The sequence below is a fragment of the Myotis myotis genome, unplaced genomic scaffold, assembly GCF_014108235.1.
Source record: "Myotis myotis isolate mMyoMyo1 unplaced genomic scaffold, mMyoMyo1.p scaffold_m19_p_2, whole genome shotgun sequence".
NCBI classification, from domain to species: domain Eukaryota; kingdom Metazoa; phylum Chordata; class Mammalia; order Chiroptera; family Vespertilionidae; genus Myotis; species Myotis myotis.
In genome coordinates, this window is record NW_023416324.1 from 78,216,777 (window position 1) to 78,237,179 (window position 20,403).

The 20,403-nt window shown below is 41.4% G+C and overlaps 2 pseudogenes; both read left to right on the forward strand.

The window, feature by feature from the left end:
- Positions 1-2,297: 2,297 nt before the first annotated feature.
- On the forward strand, positions 2,298-3,272 carry LOC118677402 (annotated as a pseudogene).
- A 2,502-nt stretch (positions 3,273-5,774) lies between these two features.
- On the forward strand, positions 5,775-6,783 carry LOC118677403 (annotated as a pseudogene).
- The last annotated feature ends 13,620 nt before the right edge of the window (positions 6,784-20,403 follow it).

Consider the following 20,403-nt stretch of genomic DNA (forward strand, 5'->3'; position numbering starts at 1 on the left):
TCTCTGAACTCCAGTTCCAGGCGAGTCTCTGGGGACCCAGACTCATACAGGGAGAGGCTAGACTGTCTGGCATCGGTCCGAACTCGAGGGTGGCTTTCTCTCAGAGGTGCTTGCAGGGATTACCGGGACACTGAGAAGCGGGGCCTCTTAGGCCAGGACTGAGGAGCAGCCATAGCTGCTTGCTCTGCCCTGTTGATCCCCTGGGACCCCGCCCCGCCCAAGCTGTGCACCGGCTTTTGCATATGAAAGGCCTGGCCCTTTGCAATCTGAAAATTACCTAACAAACTGCATCTGGCCCAAGGCCTTACAGCAGCTTGCATTCCTTCACAGCTGAGTTCCTGCTGGGTAGCCTCAGGAAGAGGCTAAATTCGACCTCCTTAGCGATCCAAGAGTCAGTGTACCCAGTGGTCAGAGTGGGACCATCCAGATTACAACTCCTCAGATCCATAAGGGACACACTCAGGGGGCAGACTCAGTGAGCACCAAAGCCCCACTGAAGCAAGTCTTGCCCCAGAAGGGTGTCTCCAGCACAGAAGTTCTCCCATTGCAGACACAGCTGATTGTCACAGCCAGTTGGCCTTTAGGTCAATTCCTCCCAGTGATACCTACAACAATCAAGGCTTAACTACAACAAGGCTGTGCACACAGCCCACAGAGGGGTGCACCAAGAGGGTCCACCTCAGGTAATTGGGGAGGCTGAGCCACTGGGCCCTATAGGACACCAAGCACAGAAAGCCACTCTATCAACACAGGGAAGCATAAAAACTGTGGAGACAAAGAAACAGGTCACAAATGAGAGAAATGGAGGAAAGCAAACTACTGGATAGAGTTCAAAACCACACTTTTAAGGTTTTTCAAGAATTTTCTAGAAACCACTGATAAACTTAGTGAGACACTCAAGAAATCTAGGGAGACCACCGATAAATTTAATGAGATCCTCAATAAGTCTAGTGAGACCCTTGAGGTTGTGAAAAAGGACCAACTTGAAATTAAGCATACACTGACTGAAATAAAGAATATTATACAGACTACCAACAGCAGACTAGAGGATCGCAAGAATCAAGTCAAAGATCTGAAATACGAAGAAGCAAAAAACACCCAACCGGAAAAGCAAAAAGAAAAAAGAATCCAAAAATATGAAGATAGTGTAAGGAGCCTCTGGGACAACTTCAAGCGTACCAACATCTGAATTATAGGGGTGCCAGAAGAAGAGAGAGAGCAAGATATTGAAAACCTATTTGAAGAAATAATGACAGAAAATTTCCCCTACCTGGTGAAAGAAATAGACTTACAAGTCCAGGAAGTGCAGAGAACCCCAAACAAAAGGAATCCAAAGAGGACCACACCAAGACACATCATAATTAAAATGCCAAGAGCAAAAGACAAAGAGAGAATCTTAAAAGCAGCAAGAGAAAGACAGTCAGTTACCTACAAGGGAGTACCCATATGGCTGTCAGCTGATTTCTCAACAGAAACTTTGCAGGCGAGAAGGGAGTGGCAAGAAATATTCAAAGTGATGAATGCCAAGAACCTACAACCAAGATTACTTTACCCAGCAAAGCTATCACTCAGAATTGAAGGTCAGATAAAGAGCTTCACAGATAAGGAAAAGCTAAAGGAGTTCATCACCACCAAACCAGTATTAAATGAAATGCTGAAAGGTATCCTTTAAGAAGAGGAAGAAGAAGAAAAAGGTACAGATACAAATTAGGAACAACAAATACACATCTATCAACAAGTGAATCTAAAAATCAAGTGAATAAATAATCTGATGAACAGAGTAAACTGGTGATTATAATACAATCAGGGGCATAGAAAGGGAGTGGACTGACTATTCTCGAGGGGGGGTGTGTGTTGGGAGTGCGGGAAGAGACTGGACAAAAACTGTACACCTGTGGATGAGGACGGCAGGGGGGTGGGGGGGCGTAAGGGCAGGGGGCGGTGGGAACCGGGTGGAGGGGAGCTATGGGGGGGGGGGGGAAGAGGAATAACTGTAATAATCTGAACAATAAAGATTTAATTTAAAAAAGAAAGTATACACCAAGATATTGCAGATTCAGTTCCAGACCACCACAATAAAGCAAGTATCACAATAAAGCAAGTTGTAATCATTTTGCTAGTCAAGAGTCTTGCTTTCAATTTGTAAAAAGCACATCTGTGAAGCACAAAATGACATACGCATGCCTGTATAAAATACAGGTTTTTCTTTCTTTGGTTTCAGTTATCCAAAGTCAATATCAGGCTCTCTGCTCCTCCTGTTCGTCAGACAGCCTCTCCTCCTGCTCAGTGCAGACACAATGGTGAAGGTCAGAGTGAACAGATTTAGCCATATTGGGCGCCTGGCCACCGGGGCTGCTTTTAACTCTGGCAAAGTGGATATTATCACCATCAATGACCCCTTCATTCACATCAACTACATGGTCTACATGTTCCAGTATGATTCTACTCATGGCAAGTTCAAAGGCACAGTCAAGGCTGAGAACGGAAAGCTTGTCAATGGAAAGTCATGGGAGGGGCTGGGAGGGGCCGGGCAAGGGCGGGGATGCTGGTGCTGAGTATGTTGTGGAGTCCACCGGTGTCTTCACTACCATGGAGAAGGCTGGGGCTCGCTTGAAGGGTGGAGCCAAGAGGGTCATCATCTCTGCCCCTTCTGCGGATGCCCCCATGTTTGTGATGGGTGTGAAACATGACAAGTATGACAACTCCCTCAAGATTGTCAGCAATGCCTCCTGCACCACCAACTGCTTGGCCCCCCCTGGCCAAGGTCATCCTTGACAACTTTGGCATTGTGGAAGGACTCATGACCACAGTCATGCCATCACTGCCACCCAGAGACCACTGATGGCCCCTCTGGGAAGCTGTGGCATCATGGCCGAGGGGCTGCCCAGAACATCATCCCTGCTTCTACTGGTGCTGCCAAGGCTGTGGGCAAGGTCATCCCTGAGCTGAATGGGAAGCTCACTGGCATGGCCTTTCATGTCCCCACCCCCAATGTGTCGGTTGTGGGTCTGGCCTGCCGCCTGGAGAAAGCTGCCAAATATGATGACATCAAGAACGTAGTGAAGCAGGCATCAGAGGGCCCCTCAAGGGCAACCTGGGCTATACTAAGGACGAGGTTGTCTCCTTCAACTTTAATAGTGACACCCACTCCTCCATCTTCAGTGCTGGGGCTGGCACTGCCCACAATGACCACTTTGTCAAGCTCATTTCCTGGTATGACAATGAATTTGGATACAGCAACAATTATGGTCCACATGGCCGCCAAGGAGTAAGAGCCCCCTGAACCACCAGCTCCAGCAAGAGGAAGAGAAGCCCTCAGCTGCTGGGGAGTCCTTGCCCCAAATTGATCCCACAATGCACTGTGAATCCCTGACCTCCACAGTTTCTGTCCCAGACCCTCTGAAGAAAGGGAGGGGCTTAGGGAGCCCTACCTTGTCATGTACCACCAATAAAGTTCACTGTACCCAGCCAAAAAACAAAGTCAACCTCAGTCCAAAAACATTAAATGTCCCCAACCATCGATATTGTTCACTCCTGACAGTTAACCATCAACAGCAACAAGCTCAGTTATCCAAGATCACTCAAAGCAGAAGACCCTCCTTCTGATGTATCATCAGGTCAGTAGTAGCCTAATACTATGTCACAATGCATATGTCATTCACTTCATCTCATCTCATCACACAGACATTGTATCATCTCACATCACAAGAAGAAAGATGAGTACAGTACCATAGCTATTTTGAGAGAGAGACCACATTCATATAACTTTTTATTACAATATAGTAGGGGCCCAGTGCATGAATTTGTGCACCTTGAAAGGAACTGTGGGCCACGAGGCTGCAGTGGGCACAGGGGAGGATCTTGGCCCATCTTCCCAGCCCTTGCCCGGTCCCTCCCAGACCCTCCCATCACAGCCCCCCCAGTCCCATCTGCCGACAGCCCTGCTCCCTTGCAGCCACTCCCATTCGCTGATGGCACCAGCCCCGCTCACATCTGCTGATGATGCAAAGCGATTGGGGCTGGCACCGGCAGCGGGTGCGAGAGGCGGCTGCCAGCCCCAATCGCCCCTCAGAAACAGGGGGAGATGGAGAAGCCCTGAGGGGTGATCAGGGCTGGCAGCTGCCGTTCATGCCCGCTGACAGCACCGAGCGATCAGGGCTGGCACCGGGCACCAGCAGTGGGTGTGAGTGGTAGCTCCAGTGCTGGCAGTGGGTGCAAGCAGGGCCAGTGCCAGCAGCAGGTATGAGTGCCGTGCAGGACCGCAGCACATGGGAGCAAAGAATTTTCAGTAACCACCAGAGGCTCGCCCCAATGACAGCGACTGACGCCTTGCCTTGGTCTGGCACAGCCGCTCACCTGCTCCCACCATCCCACCGTGGCCAACACCCGCCATGTTCCACGCTCTGCCGCCTGCTGCCAACACCTGCCATGTTCTGCACGTGCCCCCTGCTGGTCAGCGCACGTCATAGCAACCGGTTGTTTGGTTGTTTGGTTTTCTGCCATTCAGTCTATTTGCATATTAGCCTTTTATTATATAGGAATATAATTGTTCTATTTTTTATTAGTTGTTTTGTAATCTCTTACTTTGCTTAACTTAAAAATTAAACTTTATCATAGGTATGTATAGGAAAAACATATTATATAAACGGTTCGGTACTATTTGTGGCTTCAGGCATCTGCTGGGGGCCTTGGAACATATCCCCTGTGAATAAAGGGAGGACTATTATTCCTGTTAAGTGATTTAAACCAAGAAATTTATTTTAACTACCAAGGGTAATAGATTAAAATATACAGTTTGTTTTAGATTAAATATTCCCGAAAGGGATTTGGTTTGATGTGAGACTTTGCAAATAGTTTATTAGGAAGGTTCAAGCATTAGTGGTATGGGAGCAGCAGGAAAGGGAGGATAGCTCATAAGGCTGGGTTGTTAGCCATGACTAGAACTTAACTCCACAGGCCTTACAATCATCCCACCCAAAAAGGAAGAAGCTGGAGAAATTACACCCTAACTCCCACCAGCCATTGACTGAGTGCTGGGGGTTGCTGTTAATTCCCAGATAGTCAAAGTCGGAAGTCTGAAGCCAATGAAATAATAAGGTCTTTAAGTGGGCAGAGTACTAACAGTATAAATATATCAATATATTCTTACATCAAATAATTATGCAAATAACATGCTAACTGCCTGCCCCCTTCCCACATCAAAACAAATAGTCAAAATCTAGCAGTGAGGGTTTAAGTAATTATAGCCAAGGAAAATAGTTCTAAGTTTAAATATCCTTTCCCAAACAAAAATTCCTAGAACATCAAATAATAACATTATATGAAAATAACAAAAATAAAGATTTAATGTAATCTTTTATTAGGCTTTGGATTGCAAACTATTTCGAGGGGGAAAAAACTATGAAATTCGCCCTATTAAAATATAACAAGGATTTCTAACACCGATCCCAACAGTGTCAACAAATGGTTTATTGAATGAGCTGGCGGTGAATATAAACAACTAGAAACATAATTCATTTGTATATTTCAATGCTTCAAAGAAGGGAAGAACTTGCCCATGGACACCTAATTGATCCAATTTCTTAAGAGAAAAAATACATAGTTTTTAACTTAGTTTTCTATTTGTTGATTGGTAATTTAAATATAGGTTGGAGAATAGCACTGTTGCACGTCTCACTTCTGAAGTCTAATACCCCACCCCCTTTCCTCCTTTTTCCAAAAATGTCTTATAGGCGCTCAGCATCTGGGGATGCTCACAGCTCTCCCTGCCTGGCCCAGCTTCTTTCAAAATGTTTACTGTTCAAAACATTCTGTGAAAGCTCAGCTCGGAGGGTGATCACTCCACACCTGTAAGTTTGTATGGGTCAGTCAAAGTCTACCCCAACTTGGAAGCCCAGTGGGATGCTTTGAATATTGAAATGGCCGTCAAGACCAAAGTTGTTGATGAGGTCACCATTGTCAACATTTTGTCCAACCACAGCAATGAACAGAGACAGGATATTGCCTTCACCTACCAGAGGATCAAAAAGGAACTTGCATCAGCACTAAAGTCAGCCTTGTCCAGCCACCTGGAGACCGTGATTCTGGGCCTCTAGAAGACACGTGCTCGGTACGATGCTTCCGAACTGAAGGCCTCCATGGAGGGGCTGGGGACTGATGAGGACTCTCACCGAGATCATCTTCTCAAGGACCAACCAAGAGCTACGGGAAATTAACAGAATCTACAAGACTGATCTGGAGAAGGACATTATTTCCAACACATCTGGTGACTTCTGCCAGCTGATGGTTACCCTCGCAAAGGGTAGAAGAGCAGAAGATGGCTCCATCATCGATTATGAACTGATTGATCAAGACGTCTGGGATCTCCATGATGCTGGGGTGAAGAGGAAAGGAACTGATGTTCCCAAGTGGATCAGCATCATGACCGAGCAGAGCGTGTCACCTCCAGAAAGTATTTGACAAGTACACGAGCTGCGTGACATGTTGGAGAGCATCAAGAAGGAAGTTAAGGGAAGCCTGGAAAATGCTTTCCTAAACCTAATCCAGTGTATCTGGAATAAGCCCCTGTATTTTGCTGACCTACTGTATGACTCCGTGAAGGGCGAGGGGACGTACAATAAGCTCCTGATCAGAATCGTGGTCTCCTGCAGTGGAGTGGACATGTTGAAGATCAGGTCTGAATTCAAGAGAAAGTTCAGCAAGTCCCTGTATTATTACATCCAGCAAGACACCAACGGTGACAACCAGAAGGCACTCCTCTACCTCTGTGGCGGGGGTGACTGAGGCCTGTGGCAGCTCCAGCGTCCTCCCATGCCCACCCTGTGAGGATGAAAGCATTGCCTGCCCCAATCTTATTTTAGTTCCTAAGCATTCCCTGGCTTTTCCATCTAGTCTCCCCTTTTAGACAAAGAAATGAACATTCCAAGAGTTGGAAGTGAAATCTATGATGTGAAACACTTTGCCTCTTGTGTACTGTGTTGTAAACAGATGAATAAGTTGAATTTTTAATTTAGAACAAAAAAAATGTCTTATATTTTTTTAAAAATATAAGACTGTTGCCTCACTGTCTGGAATTTTCATGCTTATGTGAATTCCCCATCTGCATATATTAAAACTTTATTTTCTCCTATTAATCTGTCTCCGTTAATTTGATTATTAGCTCAGCTAGAACTTAGAAGGTGGGAGGAAAAGTATTAATATTTTTAGCCCCCACAGTTTGGGGAGCCAGCCAGGAGAATTTACTGGCTGGGACAGGACTAGCCCCCTGGACTGCTGCAGCTGAGAGATCATGGGATTCTGACCACGGCCTGCAGAGGTGGTAAGCATTTTACCTGTCAGCCTCTCTGGTATCTTGACCAAATGGTTTGGTGGAAGCTGGAAGTGGGAGTCCTTTTATCTCTTCTAAAATTAGATTGGCAGGAGAAAATATTTGTGAAACTAGCTTCTTGGGCAAATGTGACTGGTGGAAACTTGTTTTGAGTACTCTTGTATTGATCGAGTTCCTTCCAGAGATGGCCTATTATCTCCACCAGCTGGATGATATCTATTGTTTGTTTTTGAAACATGCTGATTTTACTTGAGTCTCCAAAGCACTGGCCATCTGCGGCTGCCCCAAGCTCAGGCAGATGAGCATTCTGAGAGCTGCTGAAAAGAATATAGTTTTCTCCAGAGAGCAGATTGCAAGCCTATGATGTGTTGAAGAATGTTTCACCTAGTTTTCACCTCTGTATATACTAGTAACTCACCAATTTTACATCTATTCCCTCCTCCAGAAAAATGACAAGCATTTCATGGTCACTTCCTGGGTGGATATTAAAGAGTATTGGAAATAGCACATGCAGCTGTTAGCTTCTACAAATACACAATCAAAGGCATTTAAATGCCCAGTCTGCAATGCTGGCAGCGAAAGACAAAAATAACAGTTACTTTTTTTTAACCAAAGACAAATGCCAGATTATGCCTGAAAAGGGCAGGATCAGCCTATTTCCTAGGTGAAGAAAAATAGCACCAATGTCAACAGGAGAAAATGGTCTTTGAGAGGATGCACAGACACAACTAATTAAAGGCCTTTTAAGAGAAAAATAACTTGGTTTTGTTAAATTTGAAAAGAAAAATATTGGCTTCAATTGCTTTTTAAAATTAAGAACAAGATTTTGTGGATAAAGAAGTGGTGCATAGATACAATGGAATATGACTCAGCCATAAAAAAATAATTAAATCTTGCCATCTGCAGCAACATGGATGGACCTATTGTGCTGAGTGAAATAAGTCAGATTATTTTACTTATAGTGGAATCTAAAAAATTAAACAAATGAACAAGTAGAACAGAAATAAACTCATGGAGAACATTTTCACAGTTGCCAAATAGGAGGAAGTTTGGGGGGCTGGGTGAAGGGATTAAGAAGTACAAATTGGTAGTTACAGAAGAGTCAAGGGGATGTAAAGTACAGCAGAGGGAATATAGTCAATAATATTTTTTAAAACCAATAAATGTAAAATAAAACTAAGGACGAGATTTTAAGTATATACAACAAAATGTTAGCTCTCGTTTTCTCTGGGTGATGGAATTTCAGTGACTTTTCAATTCCTTCCTACATAAGTGTTACTTAATTTTATGACATGGATATGTACTTCTTTTATTTAATTTTTTAATTTATTGATTTCAGGGAGAGAGGAAGGGAGAGAGAGACAGAGAGAGAGAGAGAGAGAGAGAGAGAGAGAGAGAGAGAGGAAAAAAACATTAATTTGCTGTTCTACTTATGCATTTATTGATTGATTCTTTTTTAATGTATTTTTTATTGATTTTAGAGAGAGGAAGGGAGATGGAGACAGAATAGAATCATCGATTGGCTGCCTTCTGCATGTCCCATATTGGGGAATCAAGCCTGCAACCCAGGCATGCGCCCTGATCAGGAATTGTACCAGCAACCTCTTCGTGCAGGGGTCAATGCTCAACCACTGAGCCATACTGGCCCTGCACTGGTTGATTCTTGTATGTGTCCTGACGAGGAATTGAACCCATAACCTTGGTGATGTACTACCTTTATAATCAAAGTAAACTGTATAAGCTATTTAACTTTGAAAAAATGAGGGAAAGACAAAATAAGTAGAGAAAATTTATAAAAAGAAAAGAGAGTACAGTGACTTTGTAGTACAACTTGAAATGAGGTATTGTGATTTCTCCAACTTTGTTTTTCTTTCTCAAGATTGCTGCAGCTATTTGGAGTCTTTTAGGATACCATATAAATTTCTGGAGAATTTGTTCTAGCTCTGTGAAATATACTGTTGGTATTTTAATAGTGATTGCACTGAATCTGTAGATTGCCTTCGGTAGTATGGACATTTTAATGATGTTGATTCTACCAATCCATGAGCATGGTATATTCTTCCACTTGCATATATCTTTCTCTATCTCTTTTTTCAGTGTCTTGTAGTTTTCCAAATATAGGTCTTTTTGCCTTCTTGGTTAAGTTTATTCCTAAGTATCTAAATTTTTTTGTTGCAATGATAAATGGGGTTGTTTGTTTGGTTTCCCTTTCTGAGAGCTCATTATTGGTGTATAAAAATGCCATAAATTTCTGGGTATTAATTTTATATCCTGCTATGTTGCCAAATGCATTGTACTCAAAACAGCCTGGTACTGGCACAAGAACAGGTATATAGACCAATGGAACAGAACAGAGAACCCAGAAATCGACCCAAATCATTATGCTCATTTAATATTTGACAAAGGAGTCAAGAACATACAATGGAGTCAAGACAGTCTCTTCAATAAATGGTGTTGGGAAAATTGGACAGATACATGCAAAAAAAATGAAACTAGACCACCAACTTATACCATACACAAAAATAAACTCAAAATGAATAAAAAACTTAAATGTAAGTAGTGAAACCATAAAAATCCTAGAAGAAACCATTGGCAGCAAAATCTCAGACATCTCTCATAGCAACATGTTTATGGATACATCTCCTAGGACAATGGAAATTAAAGAGAAAATAAATAAATGGGACTACATCAAAACAAAGAGCTTCTGCACAATGAACAAAATAACAAAACCATCAACAAAATAACAAGAGTGCCCACTCCATGTGAGAACATATTTACCAATGATACATCCGATAAGGGGTTAATCTCCAAAATCTACATACAGGGAACTCATACAACTTAACAAAAGGAAGATAAACAACACAGTTAAAAAATGGGCAAAGGACCTCAATAGACACTTCTCCAAAATGGACATACGAAGGCCAAAAGGCATATGAAGCAGCGCTCAAAAGTCACTGATCATCCAAGAGATGCAAATCAAAAGGACAATGAGGTACAACCTCACACCTATAAGAATGGCTACCCTCAACAAATCAACAAACGATAATTGTTGGCGAGGATGTGGAGAAAAGGGAACTCTCATGCACTGCCGAGAATGCAGACTGGTGCAGCCTCTGTGGAAAACAGTCTTAAGTTTCCTCAAAAAATTAAAAGTGGAACTGCTGTTTGACACAGTAATCCCACTTCTAGGAATATATCCCAAGAAGTCAGAAACACCCATCAGAAAGAATATATGTATCCCTATGTTCATAGTAGCACAATTGACAACAGATAAGAATTGGAAACAGCCTAAGTGCCCATCAGCAGATATGTGGATTAAAAACAGTGATACATCTATACAATGGAATACTATGCAGCTGTAAAAAAGAAAGAACTCCTACCATTTGCAACAGCATGGATGGACCTAGAGAGCATTTTGCTAAGTGAAATAAGCCAGCCAGATAAGTATCACATGATCTCACACATATGTGGAATCTAATGACTGCCATAAACTGATGAACAAAAATAGACCCAGAGACATATAAACATCGAACAGACCGTCAAATCTCAGAGGGAAGGCAGGGGAGGGGTGTCGGGGAGAGATCAACCAATGAACTCATATGCGTATATGCATAACCCAAAGACATAGACAGTGGGTGGTGAAGGCTTTAGGGGTGGTGGGAGGTGGGAGAGGACAACAGGGACATATGTAATACTTTCAACACTAAAGATTTATTTTTTAAAAAGAAAAGAAAAGAGGGAATGATGAAAAGAGAATATAAACTCATTCCTTCATTCAATCATTTGACAAAGAAGTCTTTAGTAAGACACCATGTTAGAGCACAATAAGTATAGAATGTGGCTGTTGTTATGAAAACAAATAAAGGGCTTAGACAAGGGGCAGAGAGTACTACACATAAAGTGGTCAGAGAAAGCCTGTCTAAAGAAATACTTAAGCTAAGCTCCCAAAGTTAACCCTATGAAAATGGTGGGGAAACAGTATGTGCTAAGGCCCTGATGCAAGAAAACCTTGGTGACTTCAAGCTGACCCCTACAGCTAGAATTCAGAAAGAGGCCCAGTGGGATAGAGATGGGGAGAGGAAGGCAGGAAGAAGGGGAAGGAGAAGGTGGTTAGAGAGATAAGCATGTGCCAATTCCAAAGCCCAAAATGAGGAATTTGTATTTTAATCTCCATATAATGGAAGCCACTAAAGGACTTTAAGCAGGGGAGAGGTCACATGATTTACATTTCAAGTTGATTGCGCTCATTGCCCAGTGGACAGAGTGGAGAAAAGGACCTGGTTATTGTTGTAGTTATAGTAGTACTCCTGCCACTTTCACCCCTGCATTTGCAGACCCCCAAAATCCCTGCAGCCTTAGATCCTACCTACCTGGCAACACTGCCCCATGTAAGTCACTAGCCATTTTTAGTTCAGCTCCCAGTCATCCCTGCAACCTTCACCCCCAAAACCATAAACCCATCCAAATAAATGCCCCCCACTCTCTAGCGATCCTTCCACACAGACTTCACTGCACTTACTCTACAGTTTCCATCTGCAGCCTTCTAGGGCAATCATGTCAAACTTGTGGCCTGCAGGCCGTATGTGGCCCACAACCAATATTTTTGCAGCCCAGTCAATATAACAGCATGTAAGAAACGTTTTAATAAAAATTTGGTAACTTCATTTTCACAATATCCTGTTATATATAACTAGAGGCCCGGTGCATGAAAATTCATGCACTGGGGTGGGGGGGGCCCTCAGCCTGGCCTGCCCCCTCTCACAGTCCAGGAGCCCACAGGGGATGTCCTACTGATGGCTTAGGCCTGCTCCCTGGGGAGGCGACCAGGCCAATCAGAGGAAGGTGCCGCCCCCATCACCCCACTGCTGCTGCCACTGCCGGCCGCAGTGGCCACCTGCCCTCAGCCCTCGCAGCTGCCACGGCTTTGTCCAGAAGGACGTCCAGAAAACGTCCTGTCTATCTGGTCTAATTAGCATATTACCCTTTTATTAGTATCGATTATTAATAATGAACTACAATGTTTGCTACCCACTGATTACTATAATCATGTTGCATTCATTTCCCTTACACACCTTATGCGCAGGCGCACCATTTCTCTCCACTAATACTAGCAGCAAATATTTTAGCAGCCAATTGCCACGTCATTAGTCTTGTACTCGTTTGGTGTGCACAACAGGAAATATTTTGCTTTTGGAGAACAAGAAAAATAGGTTTATTTGCGTTATGCTTATTAATTTATACAGTTATTCAGTGTCTGGTAGGTTAATGTCCAAGAAAAAAATAATTTTTATTAAAATGTTTTATTATTTTATGTTAATGCTGACTCATTTATTTCAGCCCTTTGTATTCAGCATGTCTCTATCGAAATAAAACTATGTTTCTATGAAAATTGAAGCTTTGGTTTTTTGGGGCCCACACAAACTAAACCATGTTTATTTGGCCTATGTTAGCCTTTGAGCTTGACATGCTTGCTCTGGGGATTAAGCCTGAGTCCCATAACCACACTCTCCTTTATTCCTCTGCTTACCTCCTACTTCAAACCCATGCCACCTTCTGTGTTCCTACTGCTAGTGTCACTGTGTTTTCTTTGCAAATAATTTTATTTCATTGAATTGTAAAATACCTGCAGTTGAAAAGGACTTTAGAGACTTTTGGGGTCAACCTGCAGGTTTTTATGACAAGGAAGCAGGCCTGGCATGATTAGAAGGTCTCAAAGGTTAGAATTCCTGACTTTCCATCTAGTTTCTTGCATAATTTTAAGCAACTTTTTTTAAACTTTTTTTACAACGTGCTTCATGTTTTACAAACCGCTTCTATACAGCATCTCTTAAATCACTCATTGCAGGTAACAGGTATAATGAACCTGAGAAAGCAGAGGGCTGAGAAAGTGGCTAAGCCAGGCTTGGACATAGTTCTTCAGGCTCCAAGTACAGCAGGCATAAACTGCAAAAATGTCCCTATAGCCCTGCCGGTGTGCCTCAGTGGTTGAGTATCAACCCATGAACCAGGAGGTCACGGTTCAAATCCTAGCCAAGGTATATGCCTAGGTTACAGGCTCGATCCCCAGTGTGGGGCCTGCAGGAGGCAGGCAATCAAATGATTCTCTCTCATCACTGATGTCTCTGTCTCTCTCTCCCTCTCTCTTCCTCTCTGATATCAATAAAAAATATGTATTTTTAAAAATGTCCCTATAAGCTAGATGAAGTTAGTCCAGGGGCATTAAAGTCACAGGTATTTCTGCCCATTATTATTGGTTAATTATACCTTTGTATAATACCTGTGTATTAGTTTTACATTCCTTCTGAAGATCAAATTGTTTACTGTAGTTTAGGAGGAACTTTATCTAATACTGGGGGTTTATTGGAATGAGGGTGAGGGCTTCTGGGCAGGAGAGAAATTTTAAAGAAAAAAGAAAATGAAGAAAAGGGATGAAAACTTTGCTAAGTTTATGATTTGACCTAGGGCTGGATGTGGATGCAGACCAGTGCCATCTGGCAAATACCATTGTCAGAAGATGCTCTCTAAAACTGGTTTTCTTTTTAAGTAAAAGTTAACACAGCACAATGCCAATATAAAATAAGAATGGTTTCATGAAGTTCATTATTAAAATATTTGTATTTGTTTTGTTTTTTGGGGGTTTTTTTTTGGGGGGGGGCTGCAAAAGTTATACTCAGAAACTAAGTGTGTCTTTGCCATCAATTTATTTAGCAGAGGTTCATGGTGGAAATTATAATAATTTCACAAGCCAATAACATACAAGATAATGTATCTTACTAAACCAAATAAAGAAATAACATACTCCAAATAAATGACATATTAATCACGCTATTGTTTCAGGCAAGAGGGGATGAGAGAAATAAAGTTCAAATTTAATACCTTTTTAAACTCAGGAGAATCGATGATTAACCAAGAGCTGATTTCCAACTGCCAGGGCAGAAGTAAAAGTTCCTAGTTGCTAGAGCACGTTGCTAGGGAATGAAGACTCTAATGTTGGTAGGAGGTCTGATCTCTTTCACAGGGTCATGTGTCACTGTCTGAGGAGTGTCTTGTCAAGAGGTACCCAGAGAGTTTTTAGGTTAAGTCACCTCACCCAAACCAAAACTCTCAAATAGTCCTCACAAACTCTCAATATTCGTAGTTTAAATGTCCCCTTGCCTTAGTTGCTTCTCCACGGGTTCTCTATCAACAAGCTGCTGACTGCTTATCAAAGAGCAGAAGGAGAATGATGACATCCTAGTGTGACTTACTTCATGCTTGTATCAAAGCAAAATTTTTTGGTTTTGCCCTAAATAAATGGATTAAAACAATTTGAGTCATAATCAAATGAGTTTGAAACAAGATTAAACCAATGCACAGAACTATATACAAATTGGATTATTTGTACTATATTTTTTCAGCACATTTGAGCTTCAGAGGTTCAAATCCAATGTCAAAAAAATTCTAAGTGACAAAACAAAAATTTGCCCTTGGTTGCTTTGCAGGATATGAAAAAGATTGCTGCTTCCGAGGAAATATATTTTGGAACGCATTGCAATTAGTTCTATTCTTGTTCTGAAAGTGGATAGGGGTGAGGGGCCCCCTATAACTGACACTCAGCGGCAGCAGCTGATGCAAGCCGGGCACCCAATACTCACACAGGAGAAATGGCTCACTCTTGCCCTCGGAGCCCAACAGAGGCAGGCTAACAGGACATTTACATAAGAATTAGTGCTTCCTTACTCTTTAATTTGCTTTTACTTTGAAGTGCGCAACTTTTTTTTTTTTTTCCAAATGTCAAACCCATCTCCTTATGGTATTTAGGAACAGTTACTTAAGTGTGTTGTGAAACCTCTAAAGTATGAATGAAAAAAATCTGCACTTAACTCAAAGGCCAAGTATGTAAGAATATAGCTCATTCCCTTTGTGAACAGTTGCTGAGCTAAGAAGAATCTTATGGGTCTTTTAAGTGAAAGCACAGAGTGATGTCATTGTTGGGATTTTCTTAATGTTATCCATTGGACTTGGAGAAATGGCTATGATAAAAAATCAAGCAAACAACACTACTTGTTTTTTCATTTTGTTTTGTTTTTGTCAAAGATACAACTGTATTTCAACACAAGGACCTAGAAGCAGAAACAAGGACGGGAGCAACACACATAGCCCAGAAGTCAGAAAATTCTTGATGGCATGTGTAAGAAAAGCAGTCTCATAGGTACAGTTTTTCCACCTCTGCTCCCCACTTAATGCAGACGGATCACAAGAATTCTCGCTTCATATTACACAGTGTTTTACAAAGTATCATACTTTAAAAAGATATTCGCTTGTAAGAACATGTAATAAATAACTTCAAAATGCAATGGGTATTTAATTTTAAAGTGTGCCTTTAACATTTATGTAAAACGTTTTTTGCACTCGTTCAATAGACACTTATCTGGCCACTGGGTAAAGCTAGCAATAAAACTACTGGTCCGCAATGTGTTAAGAATGGGGTCAAAACACTACCTGAGACCAAGAGATAAAGAACCTCAAGGTCCAGGCTGGGCTTATCACCCAGTGTGGGAATATCTTCCCCTGCTTCAGGCTCAATGTGTACACCTTGGTTCGACATAAGTGTGTGTGTCAACAGCCCTCAGGGACACCCCCAGTTTAGGAGTGCTGGTCAGGCCAACTGTACCCACTGGCCATGGGAGACAGGCTCCCACTACTGGAGCTGAACTTGCTCTGTCTCTTTTATTTTTATTTTATTTTTTACTTTTTTATTGAATTCATTGGGGTGACATTAGGCTAAGAAAGAATGTCTAAAATAGCAAGTGTTCTACTGAAAATAGTCATGTAAATGCACATCTCTCTCATATCATCGAATCTGAACACATTTCAGGACCTCCTCTGTGTTACTGCATTCCATCGGGTTCACACTCCTCACCAATTAAGCCACCCAAGTTGTGACATGTGGAATCTGGCTTAGCTCAGTTGAGTGCTGTGAGCCTGGTGGCATAGAGGAGTCAATAAAATACCTCACCCTGCATACTTCTCATACCTATCCAGAGACCCCAAGACTGTGGTTCACAAATATACAGGAAGCTTACAGTGCGCTACCTCAGCCTGGGGGCTTACGCATTCCTCAGCATTAACTGACATCTGGAGGACTGTCACCTTTCCTAACACTGTGCTCCACTGTGAGTAGCCTATGTTTAAGATTGGGAAACATGACTAGTTGAAGATGATAAAACTGTATTGCTAAGATCATCCTTTTCCAACTTTTTAAAGCACTGAACGGCGCTTTTGTACACAGGAGTTTAAGCTCTATGAATTCTTGGAACTGAGTAATGGTTGTATTTGTGTTGTTTTCATTTCTTTGGATCATTACACTGAAACTGTCTTTATATTTAAGCTTCAGATGAAAGCAGAAAATAAGAATAATGTTCTAGAAATACTAAATAAGTAACAGTACTAAAATGTCACGTGTCTGCTTTCTTAAAAATCAAGTTTTACATTAAAAGCATTTTATTTGCCACTGAATTAGCACAAGGTGCTGGGAGTTCAGTGCAGTAAGCTTGTATTTTCAGGCAGTTTTTGATTCTTAGATGTATATTTTACAGCCAACAAGAATGACAATCATTATGGATAACATTCTCCATCATTAATATATGCCTAAGTAACAGAATACATGCCCTGGCCAGGTGGCTCAGTTGGTTGGAGCATCATCCTATACACCAACAGGCTGGGGGGGTCAATTCTGGTCAGGGCACATACCTAGTTTGTGGGTTTGATTCCCAGTCAGGAAGCATATGGGAGTAAACTGATTGATGTTTCTCACACCAATCTCTCTCTCTCTCTCTCTCTCTCTCTCTCTCTCTCTCTCTCTCTCTCTCTCTCTCTCTCTCTCTCTCTCCCTCCCTCCCTCCCTCTCCTCTCTCTCTAAATATCAATAAAAAAAATCCTCAGGTGAGGATTAAAAAAAAAAGAATACATGGTACAATACAACTAAATTAAGCTCCAATACAAAAAATAATAAGTAAAAATAAACAATTCAGAACATTGTCTGTATAAGCAAACAACTGAACTGGCTTTCATAAATTACTTAGTCCCTTTACAAACCCATTAGGTAGCAATGAAATTAATATACCTTCCATGGGCACCTACCAAGTAGGGGCTATGGCTCTGTGGCCAGCTTACTTTTGGCTCTGAGAAAGCAGAAATCAAAAGCCAGAGCAAGAAACCTGTGACAATGCATCTTCCATTTAAGAGGCACGTGGCAACTGACCCTAAGGGCTTTGTCACTTGAGCCTTCCACCCAAATTCACTGCAAACCGAACATTCTGAGGATTTGATAGCTGAACCTTTAAGTGCAGCCACCACTTCACTTCCACCAAGGAGAGGGTGATGCTGAGCCTGCCAATACTTTCCCAAGGCCTTAGGACTCAGGAAGAGTATGGCAAGTTCAGACCAAGTTGACCAAACCATGATAAAGTGTCAAAGATCTTGGCATCCACATCTCTTTAAGAAATTGGAGAGATTAAAAAAACAAGTTAAATAAAACAACACAGTTCCACTACATCCTTAGGGAGCTTTTTTGAAATGGCAAAGTAAAAAAAAAAAAAATCTTTTAAAGTTCTTAAATATAAGAAAAATACTTTCAAATCTCAGAAAACCTGGAGGGAAATATATATAGATAGATAGATAGATAGATAGATAGATAGATAGATAGATAGATAGATAGATAGATAGATATTGTTGTTATTATTTTTGTTAATCCTCACCCAAGAATATTTTTTCCATTGATTTTTAGAGAGAGTGGAAGGGAGCAAGGGAGATAGGGAGGGGGGAAGAGAGAGAAAGACAGAGAGAGAGAAACATCAATGTGAGAGACACATTAATTTGTTGCCTCCCACACATACCCCAATCCGGGCCATGGAACAGGAACAGGCCCTTGACCAGGAATTGAACCCATGACCCTTCAGTGAGTGGGCTGATGTCCCAGGGCTGAAAACTATTTTTTTAAAAAAAACTATGGATAGCACTTACAAAAGAAAACAGACTCTGAAAGTACAGAATATCATGTTCTAAGACAGTTCAAGTTTTAGATGACTTAAGTATCACTTATTCCTTGAACTGTTTTACTAAGACATACTTCGACCGGGTTCTTATATTTTAAAGTTATGTTTAAGATCCCCATCCCCAAAATAGCTAGCAGCGTGTTACTCTGATTTCCTGGAATTACAGATCAACAGGGCTAGGAAGATATTCAAGATGATTTGTTTCAACACCTATTTATAGATGTGTGTCCTGAAACCCAGACAGCATGAAGGTCATACGGTGGAATATGCAAACTGCAACCCTGATTTCTTGATTCTTAGTTTAATTTACTGAGTCTTGCTTGTGATTTATAATGACAATAGTTCAAAAAATGCTGAGATTGGTTGCAGCAGTCATTCCATGCATAGTTCGCTACCATAGGTGATAAAAATAACTAAAACAGAGATTCAAGATAATGATACAGAAACAAACCCCTCCTCCCCAAATATTCTCAAACTCTCAATAAGAAAAAAACAAAACAAAAACTTATCACTCTTTTTGCCCTAAATTGTCAAATGTGTTACCTGAATTCTTCATTTGCCTTTAATCCTACAGTCTAAATTAGAAACATTTTCTTCCTTAAAACACCTGCTCAGCAGGTTTGTAACCTGAGGTTACAGATAAGCCCCAAATCTCAGTGGCTTAAGACAAAAAGGGTTTCTCATTCATGTTCATCCGGGGGCACTGCATGTCACTATAGTCCAGGAACATAGGCCAATGGAGTAGCTACCATAGACAGATCCCCACAGGGTCTCATATCATGGATTAAACACTCCTCTTCAGAAGTGACACAAAATTCTGCTCAAAAATCATTGATAAAACTGTTCACATGGTCGCATCGAACCACAGAAGGTCAGGAAAGCCAGAAATATATGAAGAATAGCATTATTGCATACCCTGTATTTCTAAAACATGAAAAACTGGACATTAACCTTCTTTGATTAAGTACCTAATTTTTTTTATCATAAGCAGAAAGAAGCAAAAAAGAATGTCACTAAGAATTAAGAGCCTTCATCAATAGCCTTTGTTCAATTACCAGATAACCAAATACGCTGGCAAGATTTCTCATTTGTCAATAACAGGTGTGGCTCAGAGGCTGAGCATCAACCTATGAACCAGAAGGTCATGTTTCAATTCCCCATCAGGGCACATGCCCAGGTTGCAGGCTCAATCCCCAGTAGGGGGCGTGTAAGAGTCAGCCAATCAATGATTCCTTCTCATCACTGATGCTTCTATCTCTCTCTCTCTCCCTCCCTCTCTCAAATTAATAAAAAAATATTAATTAAAAAAATGAGAAAGGATGACTAGTTCTAAGGTCCCATCTAGTCTTATAAAACCTATAATACTAATTTACTGAGTTTCTGAGGTCTTTTCACTGGTTGCATTAGCAATGATAAAATATGGATATAACCTCTTGAAAATGCAACATTCAAATATGGAAATCTTACTCTCAAAAAGTCATACAAAAATGGTGATTACTTGGTAGTTGTTTTTCATTGTTCTCTGTGCGTGCGTGTGTGTGTGTGTGTGTGTGTGTGTGTGTGTGCTTTTTTTGTTATTTTGGTTTGTTTTATTTTTTCCAAATAGTCATAGAAGTAGAAAATTTTACTTTGTCCAAGGAATTATGGCATATAGCATGCATAAGGCTTGTTTGAAAGAATTCTACAGCAATATCCAGGAGTAGTTTCTCTAATCAAAGAAAAAGTCTTCTGTTCATTCTGGACCTATGTTTTATAGCTTAGGTGTACAATCACTTATTTCTCTCTGCTTAGTAGTATATTATAGGGTTAAGAATTCTACAAGGCAATAATGTAGAAGGCTTTTCTTATAGGGATCAGCCCATGACATTTTACCTGAACTAAGGTCATTTTGTTCAACTAGTTGAAGAGAATGACCACTCATATTTACTCCTGATCATTAAGAATAATCATAATAGCCCTAACCGGTTTGGCTCAGTGGATAGATCATCGGCCTGCAGACTCAAGGGTCTCGGGTTCGATTCCAGTCAAGGGCATGTACCT